This window comes from Schistocerca gregaria, chromosome 8 (genome assembly GCF_023897955.1).
Source record: "Schistocerca gregaria isolate iqSchGreg1 chromosome 8, iqSchGreg1.2, whole genome shotgun sequence".
NCBI lineage: Eukaryota > Metazoa > Arthropoda > Insecta > Orthoptera > Acrididae > Schistocerca > Schistocerca gregaria.
The window spans coordinates 343,018,864-343,038,294 of NC_064927.1; positions in this window are offsets into that span (position 1 = coordinate 343,018,864).

Sequence of the window (19,431 nt, forward strand, 5' to 3'; positions counted from 1 at the left end):
TCATCTCGTCATAATTTTTAATGAGTATCTATACTGCTAGTTGGACTGATATATTATTTTCTTTTTCATTGTATCGGTGTCCACATACTCCTGATGTGATAACAGAGGCAGGAAGACATTTCTGTTGAAGTGTATTAACAACACTCGGTTTTGACAGCCACTAGCTTGTAAACAACTCAACGTTACCTGCCTGGACGGGCGCTGTTGTAAGGCAACCAATAACAAACGGACGATAAAAAAATACTCACTGCGTGGTAGCCAATATGTTCTCATAATATTCATCTTTTCAGCTTCACGTTCTGGCTGTGAGAAGGAGTTATATGTTGACCACCAGCAGATAGTAAACGACGCCGATGTAGCCGGGGTGCAATCCTAATTACGGCTGCCAGTATACCTTCCAGCACACGGCACTACAAGTTATTCACGTGGACGTAGCTAATTGAGTGTAAATATGCTTTTTTCTTTTTTTTTGCCACACATTACCCTTGACGATCCATTAAAGGCAGAAGTCCATAGGTATCAAATGGGGAGAGAGAGATGGGTACTTACTAAGACATCTTCGACCATCAGTGGTTTGATGCAGTCGGCAGTCATTCAGAATTTAGGAGCTGTGAATGGACGTACCGAAACATATGCAATGCGGTTGAGTCGCCAAACAATTGTATTAGGGAGTACAGGGATCGTGTGAGGTGTTTCTATTACCTGTGACCTTCCACTGGATGTGTGATCTAAGCGTCCGATCACCAGTCGTTCGAGACGTTCAGTGAGCGACATCCGATCAGATGCATCAGCCGCGTCGAAGGACTTGCCACCAACAGGAGTTTCCCTTCTTCTACAGGTCAGAGACCACTCGCCGAGAGACACTACAGTCCCTTCCACAGTTTGCTGAACTACTAGTGGCCTGCTGTATCAATATGAGACAGAAGTACTGTATGAATAAAATACACCCCTCACCTCCCGATCTCCTACCTCTCATCATACCTCCTCTCCTCTCCCCTCTCCACCCTTCCTCTCACCCCTTCACTCCATTTCCTAATCCACACTTCTTTTCCTCCCCTCCCCTCCCCTTCCAATTCCTCTCTCCATTTCTGTTCCTATTACTTCCTCCCCTCTTCCCTTCAGTCCTATTCCTGAACCACACCTATTGCCTCCCCAGAGCTCACCTTTCCTAAGAAATGCCCTGTCTTAGAAACAGTACAACAGATAGCATCTAAGCCAGCACACATATTTAGATCCCACCTATAACTTTCTAAACACGTTTCTCAACTCCTTCTTAAGCTCCTTCTTGAAAATGGGCCAGTCAGAGAGCTACTACCTCAGTCACCCTCAAGATATTTACGTTCAAACATAAGGCTATTTTCACCCCATCCCTTCCTGTGATTTGACCAGTAAATGAATAGTTATTTTAATCTATCTGAAATACCATCCCAGGCACAGAAAAATCAACGTTTTAAGCTCTCCTATAATTAGACTGGAAAGTTGTATAAAATTTAACTCAACTAAAGAAGCATCCATCAGATTTCGTGTTACTTTCACGTTAAGGATCTGATAACCAGCTATCTGTTAGGTCTGCCCGAGATATACTTTTAAGAAGTGACGAATAAAGACACGCTAAAACATAAGTGCAGATCATGTACACTTCTCGTCGCGAACATCTTTGTTACACCCAGCTTAAGAACACAAACAAACGAATTGCATTAGAGGACAGCGCAACGAGGTTATACAAACGTGCACCTATAGACAAACTGATTTCTGAAATGGTATAATTTGTGTAAAACTTACGTAAGGAGGTCTCTGGATAGATAGCTTTGCACTGTAGTAATAGAGGCGAAGAAGTATGGGCGGTAGATACAGATTACTGAAAGTAAAACTTATTATTGAGGCTGATTGGACGGGTGGGCAGTTTCGTCTAAGTTAGTAAAAAATCGAAGAAGTCATCCAACCAGTAGAAAACAAGCGATAAAGCTGTCTAAATACCAGTTTTGTTCATAGACTTACAGTTGCTACGTAGTGCACGCAGTGATAAATAAGTCAACATTTACCTGAGTTCGATGCGAGGTATTATAAGAAGTGCTTCGTCATTTTTGTTGTTTTTTGGTCCATGACCTGTCAACATGAATATGCAACCTAAACGAGGATGTGTTCATGTTAAACAATATATCGGCTCAACCACTTGTTTATAGTGTACAGCACTAAGATTGACGCGTTTCGGAATTCAAGCTTCCATCATCAGAATAATAAAAAGTAAAAGAACCTGTTAAAACTCGCTATGTGGAGATGCACCTTGGAAGACACGGGTGCAACAAGGGAAGAAGCCACGATGTTTTAATTTTATTCTTAATTTTATTGTGCCTGGTGCATGTTCCATTTTAGCGAGTTTTTACAGGTTCTTTTACTTTTTTTTTATTATGATGATGGAAGCTTGACTTCCGAAACGCGTCAGTCTTAGTTTTTTACACTGTAAACAAGTGGTTGAGCCAATATATTTTTTAACATTGACATTCACAACCACGACCTCTCATCCAGTATGGATAAAGTTAAAGAGGATGTGTCCTCTTAAAAGTAACGCATGAAACGCTTTACAGTGATCTGTTATTTGACACGAGCACATATACCGAAGTTGCCATTATTGTAAATAAATAAAGTTAGTTAGCATACAGACGCAGCATGTTTTCATTGCATTCTTCAGTTCACTTGGTCAGTGACCGTTGTTGAACTGCGGTCACTTTTGATCCAATATTATCGACTGAAACGTAATAGGAATATTTATTTGCAATCATTTCGAAGTCATCTGGCGTTAAACCCGTCTTCAGCGGCACGGCATTAAACCCATCCTGAGCGGCATAACTCCAGATATTGATCTATTACGTAAAACGTGTTTTATCGTATTCCATAAAAAACATATTCTTTTGATTTCACAAGATTATATATTTTATGTAGATGAAGAAAGAAATTTGGGATCGAGTCTGATTTAGGCATCTCAGCGACAAATTTGCTTTGTGGTTCGTGTGCTGGCGGTAGGTGTCTACCTGAAACTGTTAGTACACCCTGTACGAATCGTAACTGGAAATCTGGCTTTATCAACAACAGCGAGAACATGCGGAAAACTTTAGTTTTTAGCGGAACGGGGCTTCATCACACTGGTACCTGCAAATAAGAGCAAATGTCAATAATGAACTGTCTGAACGATGTATCGCCCGTAAGGGGTGCATGGATCTTGCATTACATCATTGGTCTCTAAGTTTGTGTGATATCATTATGTATGATTTTCTATGTATGTAATGGTAAAGGGGAAGAATCGGTGTATGTGCCATGTATTTCAGCATTTTGCATGAACTGCGTCGTCGCACGGTAAAAGAAGTTAACTGCAAACATTCTCGAATGCAGGCAAAACTATGGGACTAGATTGACCATCGTCTGCATGTATGCCTTACGTTCTCTGGAAGGCACATTCGACACTTGTGAAAGGTGATGTAATTGTAAAAGGCACCAAAAGACATATGTTGCTCTCGACCTCCCTCGACTCCTTCTACTTTCCGGAAATCAGTTGAGGAAACACTGTGACTATCGTTGTTCCTCATACTTTGGACACGTCCATACCATACTAGTGCTCGACCATCAATCCTATCTGAGACTGATTCCACCACAACCACCTCTATTCTTACATATTTGTTTCTCAGTTGATCCAAGCATGCCGCTGTCATGCCCCACTCTAACACGTCAATTTCGACAGCCTCAATTGTCCCACCTTTGTATCTCGTTCAGTGTCCAACACAATGAGCCATGTCAGAAGGCTTTTGTCTAGATACGTGCCGACACTGATAGACATCGTTCAATCACCTAACAGCTACTCTCACAGGTCTGTCCACTTCACATAGGCTAGTTTCGTCAGTTGGTGAACACGTGTACTTCCACATCTCTTACCAGGCCAAACTCTAAATCACGTACTCACCTTGCCCCCGTTCATCAACAAAATATCCTGTTCTATCCACTTTTGCTGTTAGTCCCAATTGTTTATAAGCATCCATTAACTTCTTTATTTGGCAAGTGGCATCACCCTTATTCAGAGCCATAAGCACTTGATTGTCGGCAAACATTATTGAACGTAAACCTTTATGCTGCTCTGCCACGCCCAAACTTCTACACTGCCTATTTCAGTAACCAAGAACTACTTTTAAAAACAACTTAAATAAGGTTGATGACGTAGATCATCTTGTCTTAATCCTTTACTTGTTTTGGGACTTCCCATTATCTTAGTACGAATCTTCACAACTGTCTCGCATAGGTGGCTGAACGTTACACAGTTTTGACCAACTCTATTAAGGCAATACCCACTCCAGGATTTTCCAGTGCTGCCCATAGTGTAAGGGGGTGATATCATTTTGGTTTTTGTATGTCATCGATGTGTACGTCAGAGAGAGAGCAAGTTACGTTACTGTTAAACAATCTTTGGTATTTTCGTGGCACAGTCTTTACTTCTGCATAGTTTGATACATTCTCAGTGGAAGTGTGGTAGGTGATTGAAGTATTCGGTAGTGCTGTGTTTATTTCTGATGGTATCTGCTAAATGAAGGAAGACTGATTCCGGAGAACAGCAAGGACAAGCATGATGAATACATTAGAATGCGAAGAGAATATATATTTTGAATAATGTTTTTATATTGGAGAGAAGAAGTTTGAGAGAAGACTGCAGCACTGAACAGCTAGGAATGATTATTGTCAGCTAGTTAAATTGCTTAGAGCTGAGTGAAAGACCATTAACAATTTAAGTGATTAAGCTGTTTGGTTCTTACAGAAGTTCTTTGTTGGCGTTACACTCTTTTTAAATAATTATTCGCTTTCTTAAGCACAGCATTGTTTATATCAATGTTATGTGCAAAGATCATGCGACGTTTTACTCCGTCCCTTCTGTCCTTCTTGAATATAATCCTCACTCTAAAATCGTTGTCTTGGAATATCATTTCATAGAGACGGTTACTCTCCCCATCCCACTGATCATCATTACGCATTAGCACATGCGAGTTTGAATTTTGTATTGAGAAACAGGAATCTACCTAAGCGGCTGTCTGCGTGCTACACTCCTGGAAATGGAAAAAAGAACACATTGACACCGGTGTGTCAGACCCACCATACTTGCTCCGGACACTGCGAGAGGGCTGTACAAGCAATGATCACACGCACGGCACAGCGGACACACCAGGAACCGCGGTGTTGGCCGTCGAATGGCGCTAGCTGCGCAGCATTTGTGCACCGCAGCCGTTAATGTCAGCCAATTTGCCGTGGCATACGGAGCTCCATCGCAGTCTTTAACACAGGTAGCATGCCGCGACAGCGTGGACGTGAACCGTATGTGCAGTTGACGAACTTTGAGCGAGGACGTATAGTGGGCATGCGGGAGGCCGGGTGGACGTACCGCCGAATTGCTCAACACGTGGGGCGTGAGGTCTCCACAGTACATCGATGTTGTCGCCAGTGGTCGGCGGAATGTGCACGTGCCCGTCGACCTGGGACCGGACCGCAGCGACGCACGGATGCACGCCAAGACCGTAGGATCCTACGCAGTGCCGTAGGGGACCGCACCGCCACTTCCCAGCAAATTAGGGACACTGTTGCTCCTGGGGTATCGGCGAGGACCATTCGCAACCGTCTCCATGAAGCTGGGCTACGGTCCCGCACACCGTTAGGCCGTCTTCCGCTCACGCCCCAACATCGTGCAGCCCGCCTCCAGTGGTGTCGCGACAGGCGTGAATGGAGGGACGAATGGAGACGTGTCGTCTTCAGCGATGAGAGTCGCTTCTGCCTTGGTGCCAATGATGGTCGTATGCGTGTTTGGCGCCGTGCAGGTGAGCGCCACAATCAGGACTGCATACGACCGAGGCACACAGGGCCAACACCCGGCATCATGGTGTGGGGAGCGTTCTCCTACACTAGCCGTACACCTCTGGTGATCGTCGAGGGGACACTGAATAGTGCACGGTACATCCAAACCGTCATCGAACCCATCGTTCTACCATTCCTAGACCGGCAAGGGAACTTGCTGTTCCAACAGGACAATGCACGTGCGCATGTATCCCGTGCCACCCAACGTGCTCTAGAAGGTGTAAGTCAACTACCCTGGCCAGCAAGATCTCCGGATCTGTCCGCCATTGAGCATGTTTGGGACTGGATGAAGCGTCGTCTCACGCGGTCTGCACGTCCTGCACGAACGCTGGTCCAACTGAGGCGCCAAGTGGAAATGGCATGGCAAGCCGTTCCACAGGACTACATCCAGCATCTCTATTATCGTCTCCATGGGAGAATAGCAGCCTGCATTGCTGCGAAAGGTGGATATACACTGTACTAGTGCCAACATTGTGCATGCTCTGTTGCCTGTGTCTATGTGCCTGTGGTTCTGTCAGTGTGATCATGTGATGTATCTGACCCCAGGAATGTGTCAATAAAGTTTCCTCTTCCTGGGACAATGAATTCACGGTGTTCTTATTTCAATTTCCAGGAGTGTATTATGGTTTCTCGAAATTTGCAACACTGTTGTCAAGACGCGAGGTAAGTGGAAATTTTGATTAGGGCCCTATAACTGTTTTAGTTCAGTTACGCATTTAATGTAACAGAAGATGCATCCAAGTAAGTTACTATTCAGTTCAAATTAGGTTCTTTTTAGTCAAAGGTTAGTATACAGTTTAAGTTGGATAACAGTTTGTGGGTACATAGTTTCGGTAACAAGTAGACTTTTATAGAGTGGGCGGTTAAGTTGGGATAAATTTCAGACAGAAATAAATATAGTTAGTAGGCTGCAATAGTATCTCACCTGGAACAGAATCAGAGGTATTTTGTGAATCATTTTCTTAATCATCTGATGTTCACACAAAATGTTATAACCGCAGGTTTTTCTAGTAGTAAAACTCGAATGTTCCTGATATATAACGACATGCACTTCTTTTACCTATATGTACTTTGCGTTACTACTGATAAACCTACTCACCGAAACCATTACACTCATCCCTTTGTAATTGGTAGGATCTCTCCCGCCCCCTTTCTTATATAAGGCGGTAATATATGATATTTTCTATTCTTGGGGTACTTTGACTCCTTAAAACTCTTTAATTAAAAACGGTTACTATTGCTGCTAGTACTTTAAATCCGCCGTACTTCAATAATTCCATCACTGTACCTCCAGGACCAGTAGACTTCCCAATTTTTTTACTCTCTGAAGCGCCTGTGTAAAGGATATACCCTTGTAAAATGGGATGATTGTTTTGAAAACAAAATCTTTGTTGTTCCATAAGTTCTAATGTACCCCAAGGTTCTATTTGCATTCGAGTGGAGAGCGTAGATAGTAAGAAACGTAGTCACAGGCGTGACTAGGCACACTGATGTAGTTTGGCTGTAACAGACAAAACACTTAACTGCAACGCATCTCACACAGTACGATTGTATTTAATGATGGGGCTGAAGATTGGCATTGTGCCAGATGGTAACTGTAGTTCTTGAAGATTTTAACATTTACTGCCAGCCGGGGTGGCCGAGTGGTTCTATGCGCTACAGTCTGCAACCGCGCGACCGCTACGGTCGCAGGTTCGAGTCCTGCCTCGGGCGTGGCTGTGTGTGATGTCCTTAGGTTAGTCAGGTTAGAGCAGTTCTAAGTTTTATGGGACTGATGACCTCAGAAGTTAAGTCCCACAGTGCTCAGAGCCAGTTGAACCATATTCAACATTTATGCAAGTTATGTTGTTTCGGTCGGTATTATTACACAAAAAGTGGCGATCGTTCTACATGTACAGGTTGCTGAGCACCAGTGTTTTAATGTTCGCCAGTGACGGTCGTATTAAAAAGAGCAGAACTTTTAATTCGAGTCCGCTCTCCTGGGAGATAAGAAACAGAGTAACTGATGAAATGAATCACGCTGTTGCTAGATTAAAATGCAAACTCGTTCGTATAGATATAGCGGGAAACAGGGCTGTTGTAAGATAAACCATTAGATAGGCGACACCAGCGACTACGACTTCACGAGATTCCATCCAATGGCCAGAAATCGCGGCATCTGTGTGCCCACGCTCGTCTTCTCTCACGCGATCGGATTTATTGATTGCCTCTCGCTTTTTCTCACAAGCTTGAGAGCAACGCCCAGCTGTTAAAACTCCAGACAGCGGTAAAAGACAGACTCTAATTGCGTGACGGAGAAGAAATATGAAAGCCGTAGCAAACCGTCTCAGAGAACATAAATTCACAATTTGCGACTTGGTGCGCCGAAAAATAAGCTGGTCCTTTGCTGCCTTGTAGTGACTTTGGAATCGTTATAGATCTACAAAGACCAAAAGAATTAAAGTGTCACGTTTTTGAAATATCCCTCCTCCGCCCCCCCCCCCTCCCCAACGTGAAGTAGACGTTAGAAACTTAGCTCAAAGGTGCCCACAGTCTTCCTCTCTAATCGTACAAAAACAGGCGCCCCCTAGAGCTCGGGGACACTTGAAACAGCATTCGAAAAAAATGCCAGAGCTCAGAACTCCATATGAGGTGTAAGTTGGGTTAATTTCACCACAGTTAAGCTCAACATCATCGTGGGCGTATCACACGAAGGTAGGGTCGTAACCCCCACCCCTTAACTACATCTCAGGCATTCTCTTCACGTCTCTGCGATGGAGATCACAACCGTCATTCCCACCGTTGATATATCGGCTTTCTATTGGGTGGCCAACGACAACATTTCAGACCTACCGTCCCGCAGAATCGACATGAAAAGGCTTCGAGAGATGCCATAAATGACGTCAATGAAACGATCCCCTTCATTGGGACATTCATTTACACACATTCTCGGTCGAGGACTACAGTTTTCAGTGGAGCCTGCAACAAGTAACGTTCTTGACAACCTTTCACACTGCTGCCACACCCGGACGATTCAACTGTTTTCTATAAACTTCGTGGGGCAGCAATGACACTGAACGTGAGGTGAACGCTTTGCAGTGTAAAATGGTTCAAATTGCTCTGGGACTTAACTTCTGAGGTCATTAGTCCCCTAGAACTTAGAACTACTTAAACCTAACTAACCTAAGGACATCACTCACATCCATGCCCGAGGCAGGATTCGAACCTGCGACCGTAGCAGTCGCGCTGTTCCAGACTGAAGCGCCTAGAATCGCTCGGCCACAACGGCCGCCGCTTTGGAGTGTAACGCAACCTCAATTTTTGCTCTGGTATATTTGGAAGAACCACTTCCTTAGACGGGTAGTGTCTCATGAAAGCTCGGTCATTAGTGCTAAATTAAATGAAAGTCGTAGCACATCAAAATCCTCCACAAAGGAAAATGTAAAACGAGTATCTGAAAACGCTAAAGAAATATGTGAAATTAATTAGCTAGATAAACGTACGAAAAGTAATAAAACTTAATAGACGGTTGACACTGTATGTCGTTACCTAAAATGGAGAGCAATCCTAGCAATATTTACAATAACTCTCGGTAGCAAATCGGTAAATCGAGGAGATCTCTTCGATATTCTCGCATTCATGTATGAAGCTTTTCAAAAAGTAGTCACCATCAAGTGCTGGCGTGCCCAGGTTGTTGCCGCTTTCCTCTGTCTTCCGTTCTTTGATGGGGAGGTATTGTACTATCAAGTGGGACTGTAATTCGGAGGCAGCACGGCTGGATAATTGGCAAAATTACGCTAGTTATGAAGGGACGGAAAGTAATATTTTGTGAGGTCATAACATGGACGCGGACGATTGGCGTCGTAAATTGCTTGAATTGTTTGCCAGAGCAGGGGTCACTGCTAACTGGCTATGGTCGAGCGATGGCTGCTAAAATTCAAGGTCCAAGTGATCCAGAGAAACAGACAGTAGCTACAAATGAGGCAGTTGGGCATATAAAGAAAATATTGCAATCAATATAGGCTCTGTTGATCTACTAGATCAGGGGTTTCCTGCCTGTCTCAGATGACTATCCCTGATTGTAATCAGATTTAGATAAAACCGCCCCTCCCCTTCCTTTCCCTCCCCATGACCGTAATCAGAATTAGAATCTAAATAAATTTTAGAATGAAAAACAATTTTCCTTTAAAATTGTTAAAGATAAATAGTATTTAGTTTTTGTAGATGTTTTGGCAAATCAAAAACTAATGAATCAATGCGGCAACTGGTACTGTTAATTTCCAACAAACATTTTCTATGGCATGATAAAGCAGTTCTCAGTTCACCATGAATGCCACACCTACAATTTCTCCTCAAAAAACAAAGCTACCTATCCACACTGAAGGAAGGCACTTGTTACAAAACACACTTCTTCTCCATCATTCCTCTCCATAACGACACCTGCGTCACCGAACCCCGCACTCAGACTGCTTGCATTGCACTTACTGTTTGTAAATCACTTGATTGCAGGACTCCTTGTTTCTGAAATAATAGAAATTGGGGTACTCCCAACTGCCGATGCTTTGTGTCTGGCCGCTGCCACCAGTAGTAATAATAACAATAATAACAATAACAAGTCGTTGGAAGTCCCCTGCAGAAATACTGCGTCGTGCTGCCTCTCTGTAGCCGTCCATAATTGCGAAAGTGTTGCCGGTGCAGAATTTTGTGCACGAAGTGATCTCTCAATTACGTCAGATATGTGTGAGATATGTTACAGTTTTGTATTTTGTAGTATTACACCCAAACTAGATCAGTGTACCTAGTCATGGTTATGGCTATGTTTCTGCATAGTTACCGCTGTGTTGTGCTGGCAAGTAGTTCGTTTGTTATCACGAAGGCAATGATGATGCAAACTCTGGTCCATTGTGGAACTACCCACAACTCGGAGAAGTCATTTTCATAAGATATGTAAGTTTAAAAATTAAAATGTGAGTGAAGTTTTATGGGACTTAACTGCTAAGGTCGTCAGTCCCTAAGCTTACACACTATTTAACGTAAATTATCCTATGGACAAACACACACACACCCATGCCCGAGGGAGGACTCGAACCTCCGCCGGGACCAGCCACACAGTCAATGACTGCAAAGATCTGTTACATATACACTGAGCTGACAAAAGTAATGGGATAGCTCCTAATACTATGTCGGACCTCTTTTGCATGGTACAGCGTGGCAACTCAACGTGGCATGGACCCAACAAGTCTCTGGAAATGCCCTGTAGAAATACTGACCCATGCTGCTTCTATCTCTCGATTATGTTTCATAAATGTTCGATAGGATCCATGCCGGACGATCTGTGTGCCCAAATCATTCATTCGAACTGTTGAGAATGTTCTTCAAACCACTTGCGAACAATTGTGACCCAGTGACATGGAGTCCATGAAATGGCTGCAAATGATCTCCAAGTCTCCGAACATAACCATTTCCAGTCAATGAGCGTCTCAGTTGGAATAGAGGATTCAGTCCATTCCATACAAACAGAGCCAATACCTTTATAGATTCACCATCAGCTTGTACTGTGCCTTTTAGACCACTTGGGTCCGCAGCTTCGAGGGGTCTGCGGCACACTCGAATCCTACAATCAGCTCTTACCAGCTGTAATCGGGATTCATCTGATCGGATCACGGTTTTCCAGTAGTCTAGGGTCCAGCCGTTATGTTCAAGAGCCCAGGAGAGGCGCTACAGGCGATGTAGTACTCTTAGCAACGGCACTCGGGTTGTTCGTCTGCCGCCATAGTCCATTACGCCACATTTCGCCGCACTGCCCTAACGGATACGTTCGTCGTCTGTCTCACATGGATTTCACGCAGGGCTGCTTTTCTGATAGCACTGATATTTTTACAGAAAGGCAGCTGCTCTAGGTCGTTAAGTGAAGGTTGTCGCCCACTGCGTTGCCAATGGTGAGGAGTAATGCCTGAAATTTGATATTCTGGGTACATTCTTGACACTGTGGGTATCCGAATATTGAATTCTGTAACGATTTCCGAGCGTATTACTTACGTTCGGTCGACTCCTGCCGAACACTTTTACGAAAGAGTTTGTAACACTACAATACGAGAACGAACTAAATTCATTGACAAAGTGGCGGATCAAGTTGTAGACGAAACTTGATTTGATTGAAATGGCGATGGTGTTGATAATGAGTGAGGAAAGCGTGCATGCCTCTGATCAGTTAACCCGTGAAGGTAAGTTCCATAGTTAAAAAGACATAAACGTGTTTAAAAATGATGTAAAATGATACTCTTTTGCTACAGTTATATGTGGTTTTGTCATACCCGAAAGTTATCTGTTGCCCTTAAAGGAGTTAAGTGAGAATTATGTGGCGTTATACACACTAAGAGATTATCATAGCCGTTACACACCGAGAACGTCATAAGAGTCAGGAACATAATTGGTACGCTTTAACATATGAGATGTAAGAAAGATTATCGTCTTGAGTGTGCTTTGAAGCAGCGCATTCTATTTCCAGAGACAAGACCACGTCTTCCTCGGAAAAAAAAGTAGCAAACGACGGTAAATTTCTGAGGCCTATTATAACTCAGGTTACCCTATCTGACGCAGGTAATCGCCGCCCTAGTCGCATTTGGTTGTGAGATAATCGGTCTTTTTTTTACGGTCTCGACTACAAATAGTTTCTCACCAACTTAAACAAAGGACATCTCGCTGAAAAGTTGCACCGAATACAACGAAATGCGCGTACGCCCCCATTATTCAGCACGGAGCGGCATATTTCACGCGAGATTCCTCGCGCCGTCTCTAGAAAGTAAGCAAAAAAAAGTAAACGCCTCCAGTCGCAGTCGGCATCGGCCCAGATTTCGCGAGATATCGCAGACGACCGTTCGCAGAACCGTTCCGCACCTCTGCTGAGCCTGCGATCTACCGAATTATTGCTTTGTTTTTCTGGTCTGTGTTGTGCCGCTCAATTTGACGCGTTTTACAGGGTACGTTCACACAAATACGCGCAGAGAATTGCGCGGACATTAACCTAGATATTCAAGTGCAGTTCCGACAGCGAACAACAATCCAGAATGGTTTCGACCCACGTTCGTTCTTCACAGTGCGTAGGTTGTGTTGTTCTTTATACGAGTTTCTGCAGCATCGTCCTTGGTCGATGCATACGTATTTCCCACATTGTGCTGTTCTGCTTGTCAATTAGATACTGTACCCATATACAGTTTCACAGTATATGGAGAGAATATTTCAGAGATTCAGTGACACTAATGTATCATTTTTAAACTTGCTTTTTAGCCTTATCTATCGTTGTTGTAGACAGAAAATAAATTATGTATGTTGTTGTGGTCTTCAGTCCTGAGACTGGTTTGATGCAGCTCTACATGCTAATCTATCCTGTGCAAGCTCCTTCATCTCCCAGTACCTACGGCAACCCACATCCTTCTGAATCTGCTTGGTATATTCATCTCTTGGTCTCCCTCTACTATTTTTACCCTCCACGCTGCCCTCCAATGCTAAATTGGTGATCCCGTGATGCCTCAGGACATGTTCTACCAACCGATCCATTCTTCTAATCAAGTTGAGCCACAAATTTCTCTTCTCCCCAACCCTATTCAATACCTCCTCATTAGTTACGTGATCTACCCTAATCTTTAGCATTCTTCTGTAGCACCACATTTCGAAAGCTTCTATTCTCTTCTTGTCTAAACTATTTATCGTCCATGTTTCGCCGGCCGCGGTGGTCTCTCGGTTCTAGCCGCGCAGTCCGGTACCGCGCGACTGCTACGGTCGCAGGTTCGAATCCTGCCTCGGGCATGGATGTGTGTGTTGTCCTTAGGTTAGTTAGGTTTAAGTACTTCTAAGTTCTAGGGGACTGATGACCACAGCTGTTAAGTCCCATAGTGCTCAGAGCCATTTCAACCATTTTCGTCCGTGTTTCACTTCCACACATGGCTACACTCCATACAAATACTTTCAGAAACGACTTCCTGATACTTAAATCTATACTCAATGTTAACAAATTTCTCTTCTTCAGAAACGCTTTCCTTGCCATTGCCAGTCTACATTTTGTATTCTCTCTACTTCGACCGTCATCAGTTATTTTGCTTCCCAAATAGCAAAACTCCTTTACTACTTTTAATGTCTCATATCCTAATCTAATTCCCTCAGCACCACCCGACTTAATTCGACTGCATTCCATTATCCTCGTTTTGCTCCTCCTTTCAAGACACTGTCCATTCCGTTCAACTGCTCTTCCAAATCCTTTGCTGTCTCTGACAGAATTACAATGTAATCGGCGAACCTCAAAGTTTTTATTCCATCTCCCTGGATTTTAATACCTACTTCAAATTTTTCTTTTGTTTCCATTACTGCTTGCTCAATATACCGATTGAATAACATCGGGGAGAGGCTACAACCGTGTCCCACTCCCTTTCCAACCACTGCTTCCCTTTCATGCCCCTCGACTCTTATAACTGCCATCTGGTTTCTGTACAAATGGCAAATAGCCTTTCGCTCCCTGTATTTTACCCCTGCCACCTTTAGAATTTGAAAGAGAGTATTCCCGTCAACATTGCCAAAAGCTTATTTTAAATCTACAAATGCTAGCAACGTAGGTTTGCCTTTGCTTAATCGTAAGGTCAGTATTGCCTCACGTGTAAATTATATATATAAATTATATATAAAGATATTAAAAATAACAATTATAATAGAAATTCAGTAATTAGGAATGTGATTACAATAGCTGATGATGAGATCACATAAATAATCGTTGAGGAGTACATACAGTTGCAAAACCCACTTCCAGTGGTGAGGGGAATGTTTGTCCGTAAGTTTACACGATACAGTCTACAATCCAGAAGTGTGTAATGGAAGTACAAAGTAAGAAAGAGCATCAGAATAGTTAAGGAACAAGTAGAGCCGAAGAAACTGGCACACCTTCCTAATATCGTGTAGGGCCCCCGTGAGCACGCAGAAGTGCCGCTGCACGACGTGGCATGGACTCGACTAACGCACGAAGTAGTTCTGGAGGGAACCGACACCATGAATCCTGCAGTGCTGTCCCTAAATCCGTAAGAGTACAATGGGGCCGGAGATCTCTTCTGAGCAGCAAGCTGCAAAGTTTCCCAGATATGCTCGGTAATGTTCATGTCTGGTAAGTGTTTAAACTTAGAAGCGTTTTCCTGGAGCAACTCTGTAACAATTCTTGATGTGTGGCTTGTCGCATTGTCCTGCTGGAATTGCTAAAGTCCGTAGGAAAGAGCAATAGACACGAATGCGTGCAGATGATCAGACAGGATGCTCACGTGTCACCTGTCAGAGTCGTATCTAGACGCATCAGGGGTCCCATATCACTCCAACTGCACCCTCCCAACACCATTGCAGAGCCTCCATCAGCTCGAATAGTCCTCTGCTGACGTGCAGGATCCGTAGATTCACTAGTTTGTCTCCAAACCAATACATGTCCATCCGCTCGATATGAGACTCGTCCGAAGGCAACATGTTTCCAGTCATCAACAGTCAACTGTCGGTGTTGACGGGGCCAGGCGAAGCGTAAATCTTCGTGCCGTGCAGACATCAATGGTACACGAGTGGGCCTTCGGCTCCGAAACCCCATGTCGACGATGTTTCGTTGAATAGTTACCACGCTGACACTTGTTGATGACCCAGCTCTGAAATAGGCAACGATATGTGGAAGGGTTGCATTTCTGTCATGTTGAACGGTTCTCTTCCGTCGTCGTTGGTCCCTTTTAGCAGGATTTTTTTTCCGGCCGCAGCGATGTCGGAGATTTGATGTTTCACCGTATTCCTGACAATCATGGTGCACTCGTGAATTAATCGTCTGGGAAAATCCCAATTTCATCGCTACCTCGGAGGTACTGTGTCCCATCACTCGAGCTATGTCTATAACACCACGTTCAAAGTCACTTGTGTGCTGGCTTAAACTGGCGCCAGCACACCTTGCGGAATTGAGGTTATAAGAAGATCGGGTGATGGTAACGACAGACTCGATGGAAACGTGCCGCCAATGCCTCCTCGGCCGCCAGTACTTAGGGTCGTTAGTTCCCATTAGTTCGAGTTAGTTCGAGTCTGTTGCATCTAGTTATTTACAGTGTGTCACTGAGTCGGAGCCGCAGACTTATCGTTTAGCACAGGGACAGGCAGCACATAGCAACCTTATAGTGAACATAGCGGACTTCTACTTCACCGTCAGTGAGGCTAACATGGACTAATAGAAGAGCTTGTGCCACAGCACATGGAAGGTTATGTTAATAAAGAACTCAGTTAATAACTGAGTAGAGTTGCTGTTATTGAAAGAGGATACCGGCCAGCAAACAACATCCTCTCCTGGCATCCCTTGGTACAGCTCTACAGAGACAACGAGACGACATAAATAGTGACAAACGAGGATTCAACAACTTAAACCTTGATAACCTGCCATTGTAGCAGCAATAACCGATCTAACACCTGCACCAGACACGTATTGTCTTAACTACGCACTGCCGACCGCAGCGTCGTATTCTGCCTGTTCACGTATCTCTGTGTTTGAATAGTCATGCCTGTTCCAGTTTCTTTGGCGCTTCAGTGTATTTTCCTTATGACAAAATGACGAATTGAAAATTTAATGAGGTCACATCACCGAAACTGTTCAAAAAACTGCCGTACTCGGTCAGTTATAACTTGAGGAAGAAATAGTAGCAATTCGCCTTGCTTCTAGACATCGCTGCAGTCAACCTTACAGTTTGCAAACCCACTGAACTGAGAAATGGTCAGGTATAAAGCTCCAGAAGATTAAGTAAAAGAAGTATAGAAATATGCTGCTGGAAAGCAGTTAGTACATCTGGGAAGGCGACCTCGATTTTGATCCGATGACAGCATAATTATGCCACCTGGGGCATAGAAGAAGAACTGATAATGGTTTCAACGTCGTCCGCCAATAGATAGCGTAGTGGCATAGCTGCCACAACGTCATCCTTGTCGGCCCCTTAATAGGAAATGCTCACAGGCGGAAGGCTCGGTGTCGTGCAAACGTATGAAGCAAGCAGGCAACCAAGCCATGGAAACGTACTGATGCTTTTTACAGGCAACTGAGCTAGTCTGAAGGGTGTCAAATTGTGACCGTCTGAGTGGCGGGATGGCGCTTTCAGACTATTTCCACACAATCTGACGTGTTGCGTCACATGTGCAACGATGCTGGTATCAGAGGTCGCATGAAAATCATCACACCCGTTGACGAGGTTCTGGACGTCTTATTGTAATGTCATATTATAAGGGCAGCACTGTTACCGCAGCACTGTTACCGCAGCACAGATATTAGGGCTCAGACCTGTCAACATGAACTGTTGCGAACCGGTCATTAGCAGTGGGGCTACGGGCAGAGATAGTGCTCGCCCGTCTCCCACGCACGCCACAGCACTGACTTGCACAGATCGACTGGTGCCATCCCAGGATCACTTGGAAGACGGAGTGGCGCCCCGTGGTCCTCAGTAATGAAAGCAGATTCTGCCAGCACGAAAATGATGGTCGTTTATGAGTACGCTAACCAGCGCTCGGTACGTGCAGAATGAAGTTGGGCCAGTTTTTTTTTGCCGTTGTTGCCACAGCTAGGCGGCGCGTTGTTCCAACAGGATAACGCTCGCCCACACGCCGCCCTTGAAACTTAACGAGCTGTGCAAGGCATGCAGCAACTTCCCTGGTCAGCACTATATCCGGTCTTGTCTTCAATCGAGCACGTCTGGGATATGACGAGACGAGAAGTGTCTCGTGCGAATCGTCAATCAACAACTCTTACAGAACTACGTGAACAGGTTGAGCAGGAGTGGAATAACGTATCCCAGGAAAGTATTCCCGTCTGCACAATCAACTGGATGCAAGAGTCAGCACCTGCGTCGCTGTCCTTGGAGACTACACCACGTACCAAAATGTGTGTTTCAGCATGGGTCGACCCATGGTAGCTCAGTACCGTTTCCCCTGCTGATTTGTAAATTTAATTAATTCATGTACCCCTTATCACTGTTGAAATAATAAATCTTGAGTGAAGTGGAAACCTCTAAATGGTGTACTAATTTTCTTTCCGGCAGTATACATGGTTGTGGAAAATGTCCTTGACACTGTTTGTTACGTGAATCGTTCCATGACTATGAAAAATTCTACGCGCCTTAGTTAGGAAGTGTAGAAGACAGATACGCTGAACGCTTACAAATTATAGTTTCAAAAAGATCTGGTGAGTCGATACGACAATAATGCTCATAATAAACCACTAAACCATTAAAGAAGTTGTACCAAGGGAAAATTAAATGAGTTCTTTGCTTGTGCCTGGACGAACATGCGTTGAGAAACAACGTTTACTTTCTCAGTGGACTGTTTTCGGCTTCTTACGCCATTATTACAAGTGACTGTCGAAAATTGAGGAAAGTGAATCAGCTAGTACATCACAGGCGTATTTGGTAACTCAGAATCTATGCTATTTAAGACTATGAAGTTACTTCTAAAATAGATTTTATACCAAGAGGAATTTTTCTATTTTAAAATTGATTTGGCTAATATTATCTAGTTCTCTTATACATATCTTATTTCAATTCAAATTAACAGAGGGCGAGAAACAAAATCGTGTTTGCTTATTTAAAAGTAGACTAGCTTTGTGTGTCATACACATATTTATTTCTAATGTTTCCAGTAGCATTATCTTTGTTCCTTCCTAAGCAGCCATAAAAAAATTCATTTTGTTCATTAAATAGATAATTTCTCATTATCACGCGCTCCGAAGAATTGTCTTGTAATCAGCAGCTCCTCTCATGTTGAGAAAACCTAAATTCCACATTTCTGCCGGAGATTTCGCAATGTGAAATTGAGCATCTTCCAGTGTATCGTATGTTCAAAAACTTACCAGAATGCAGCTGGGTAAGGCCTTTATAATCGCGATTTTATCGAGTGTTACCCAGTTACAATCTGGTAAGTTATTCGAACTGTTTTCGATAGTGCTTGCAGACTATTTTATATAAGCCACTCTGTGCCCAATCTTTCATAGTATTTGTAATGAAATTGTATGCTATAGCCATTATAAAATACAAGTATTGAGGGATTTTAACTTTTCGGCAAGAAACAAAATGTGGTGCAATAAAATTTAGGAGACTTTTTCAAAAGAAAGTAAAATGAAAATAAACATCAGATATGGAAAGATTTTGGAGAATCGATTTCCTACACGACGAGACACATTAGGAACAACTGACGTCCACGGCATCGAGTTGCACGAGCACAGGTCTATACTGTTCAACAATCGTACCTTGTGTGTCTACATTCCTGATGACTATACTAATCAAAAAGTACAGCTAAACACAGGGGTTCAGCAAGGGCTGTAATTATCGTATGGCAGCAAAAATTGGTAAACTTTCTAATGTGTTAATGTGGAACCGATTTACGATGGCAAAAAGTTAGTTCCAGTTTTGGCCACCAGGTGCAAATCTGGCGCTGTGAGTTCTAGAGAGACGTATATAAATGTTTCCATATATAATGGATTAGGAACGGGACATGTGACGAAAAGTTCAAACACGTGAGAAAGGCATAAAGTTCAATTTTTTATTA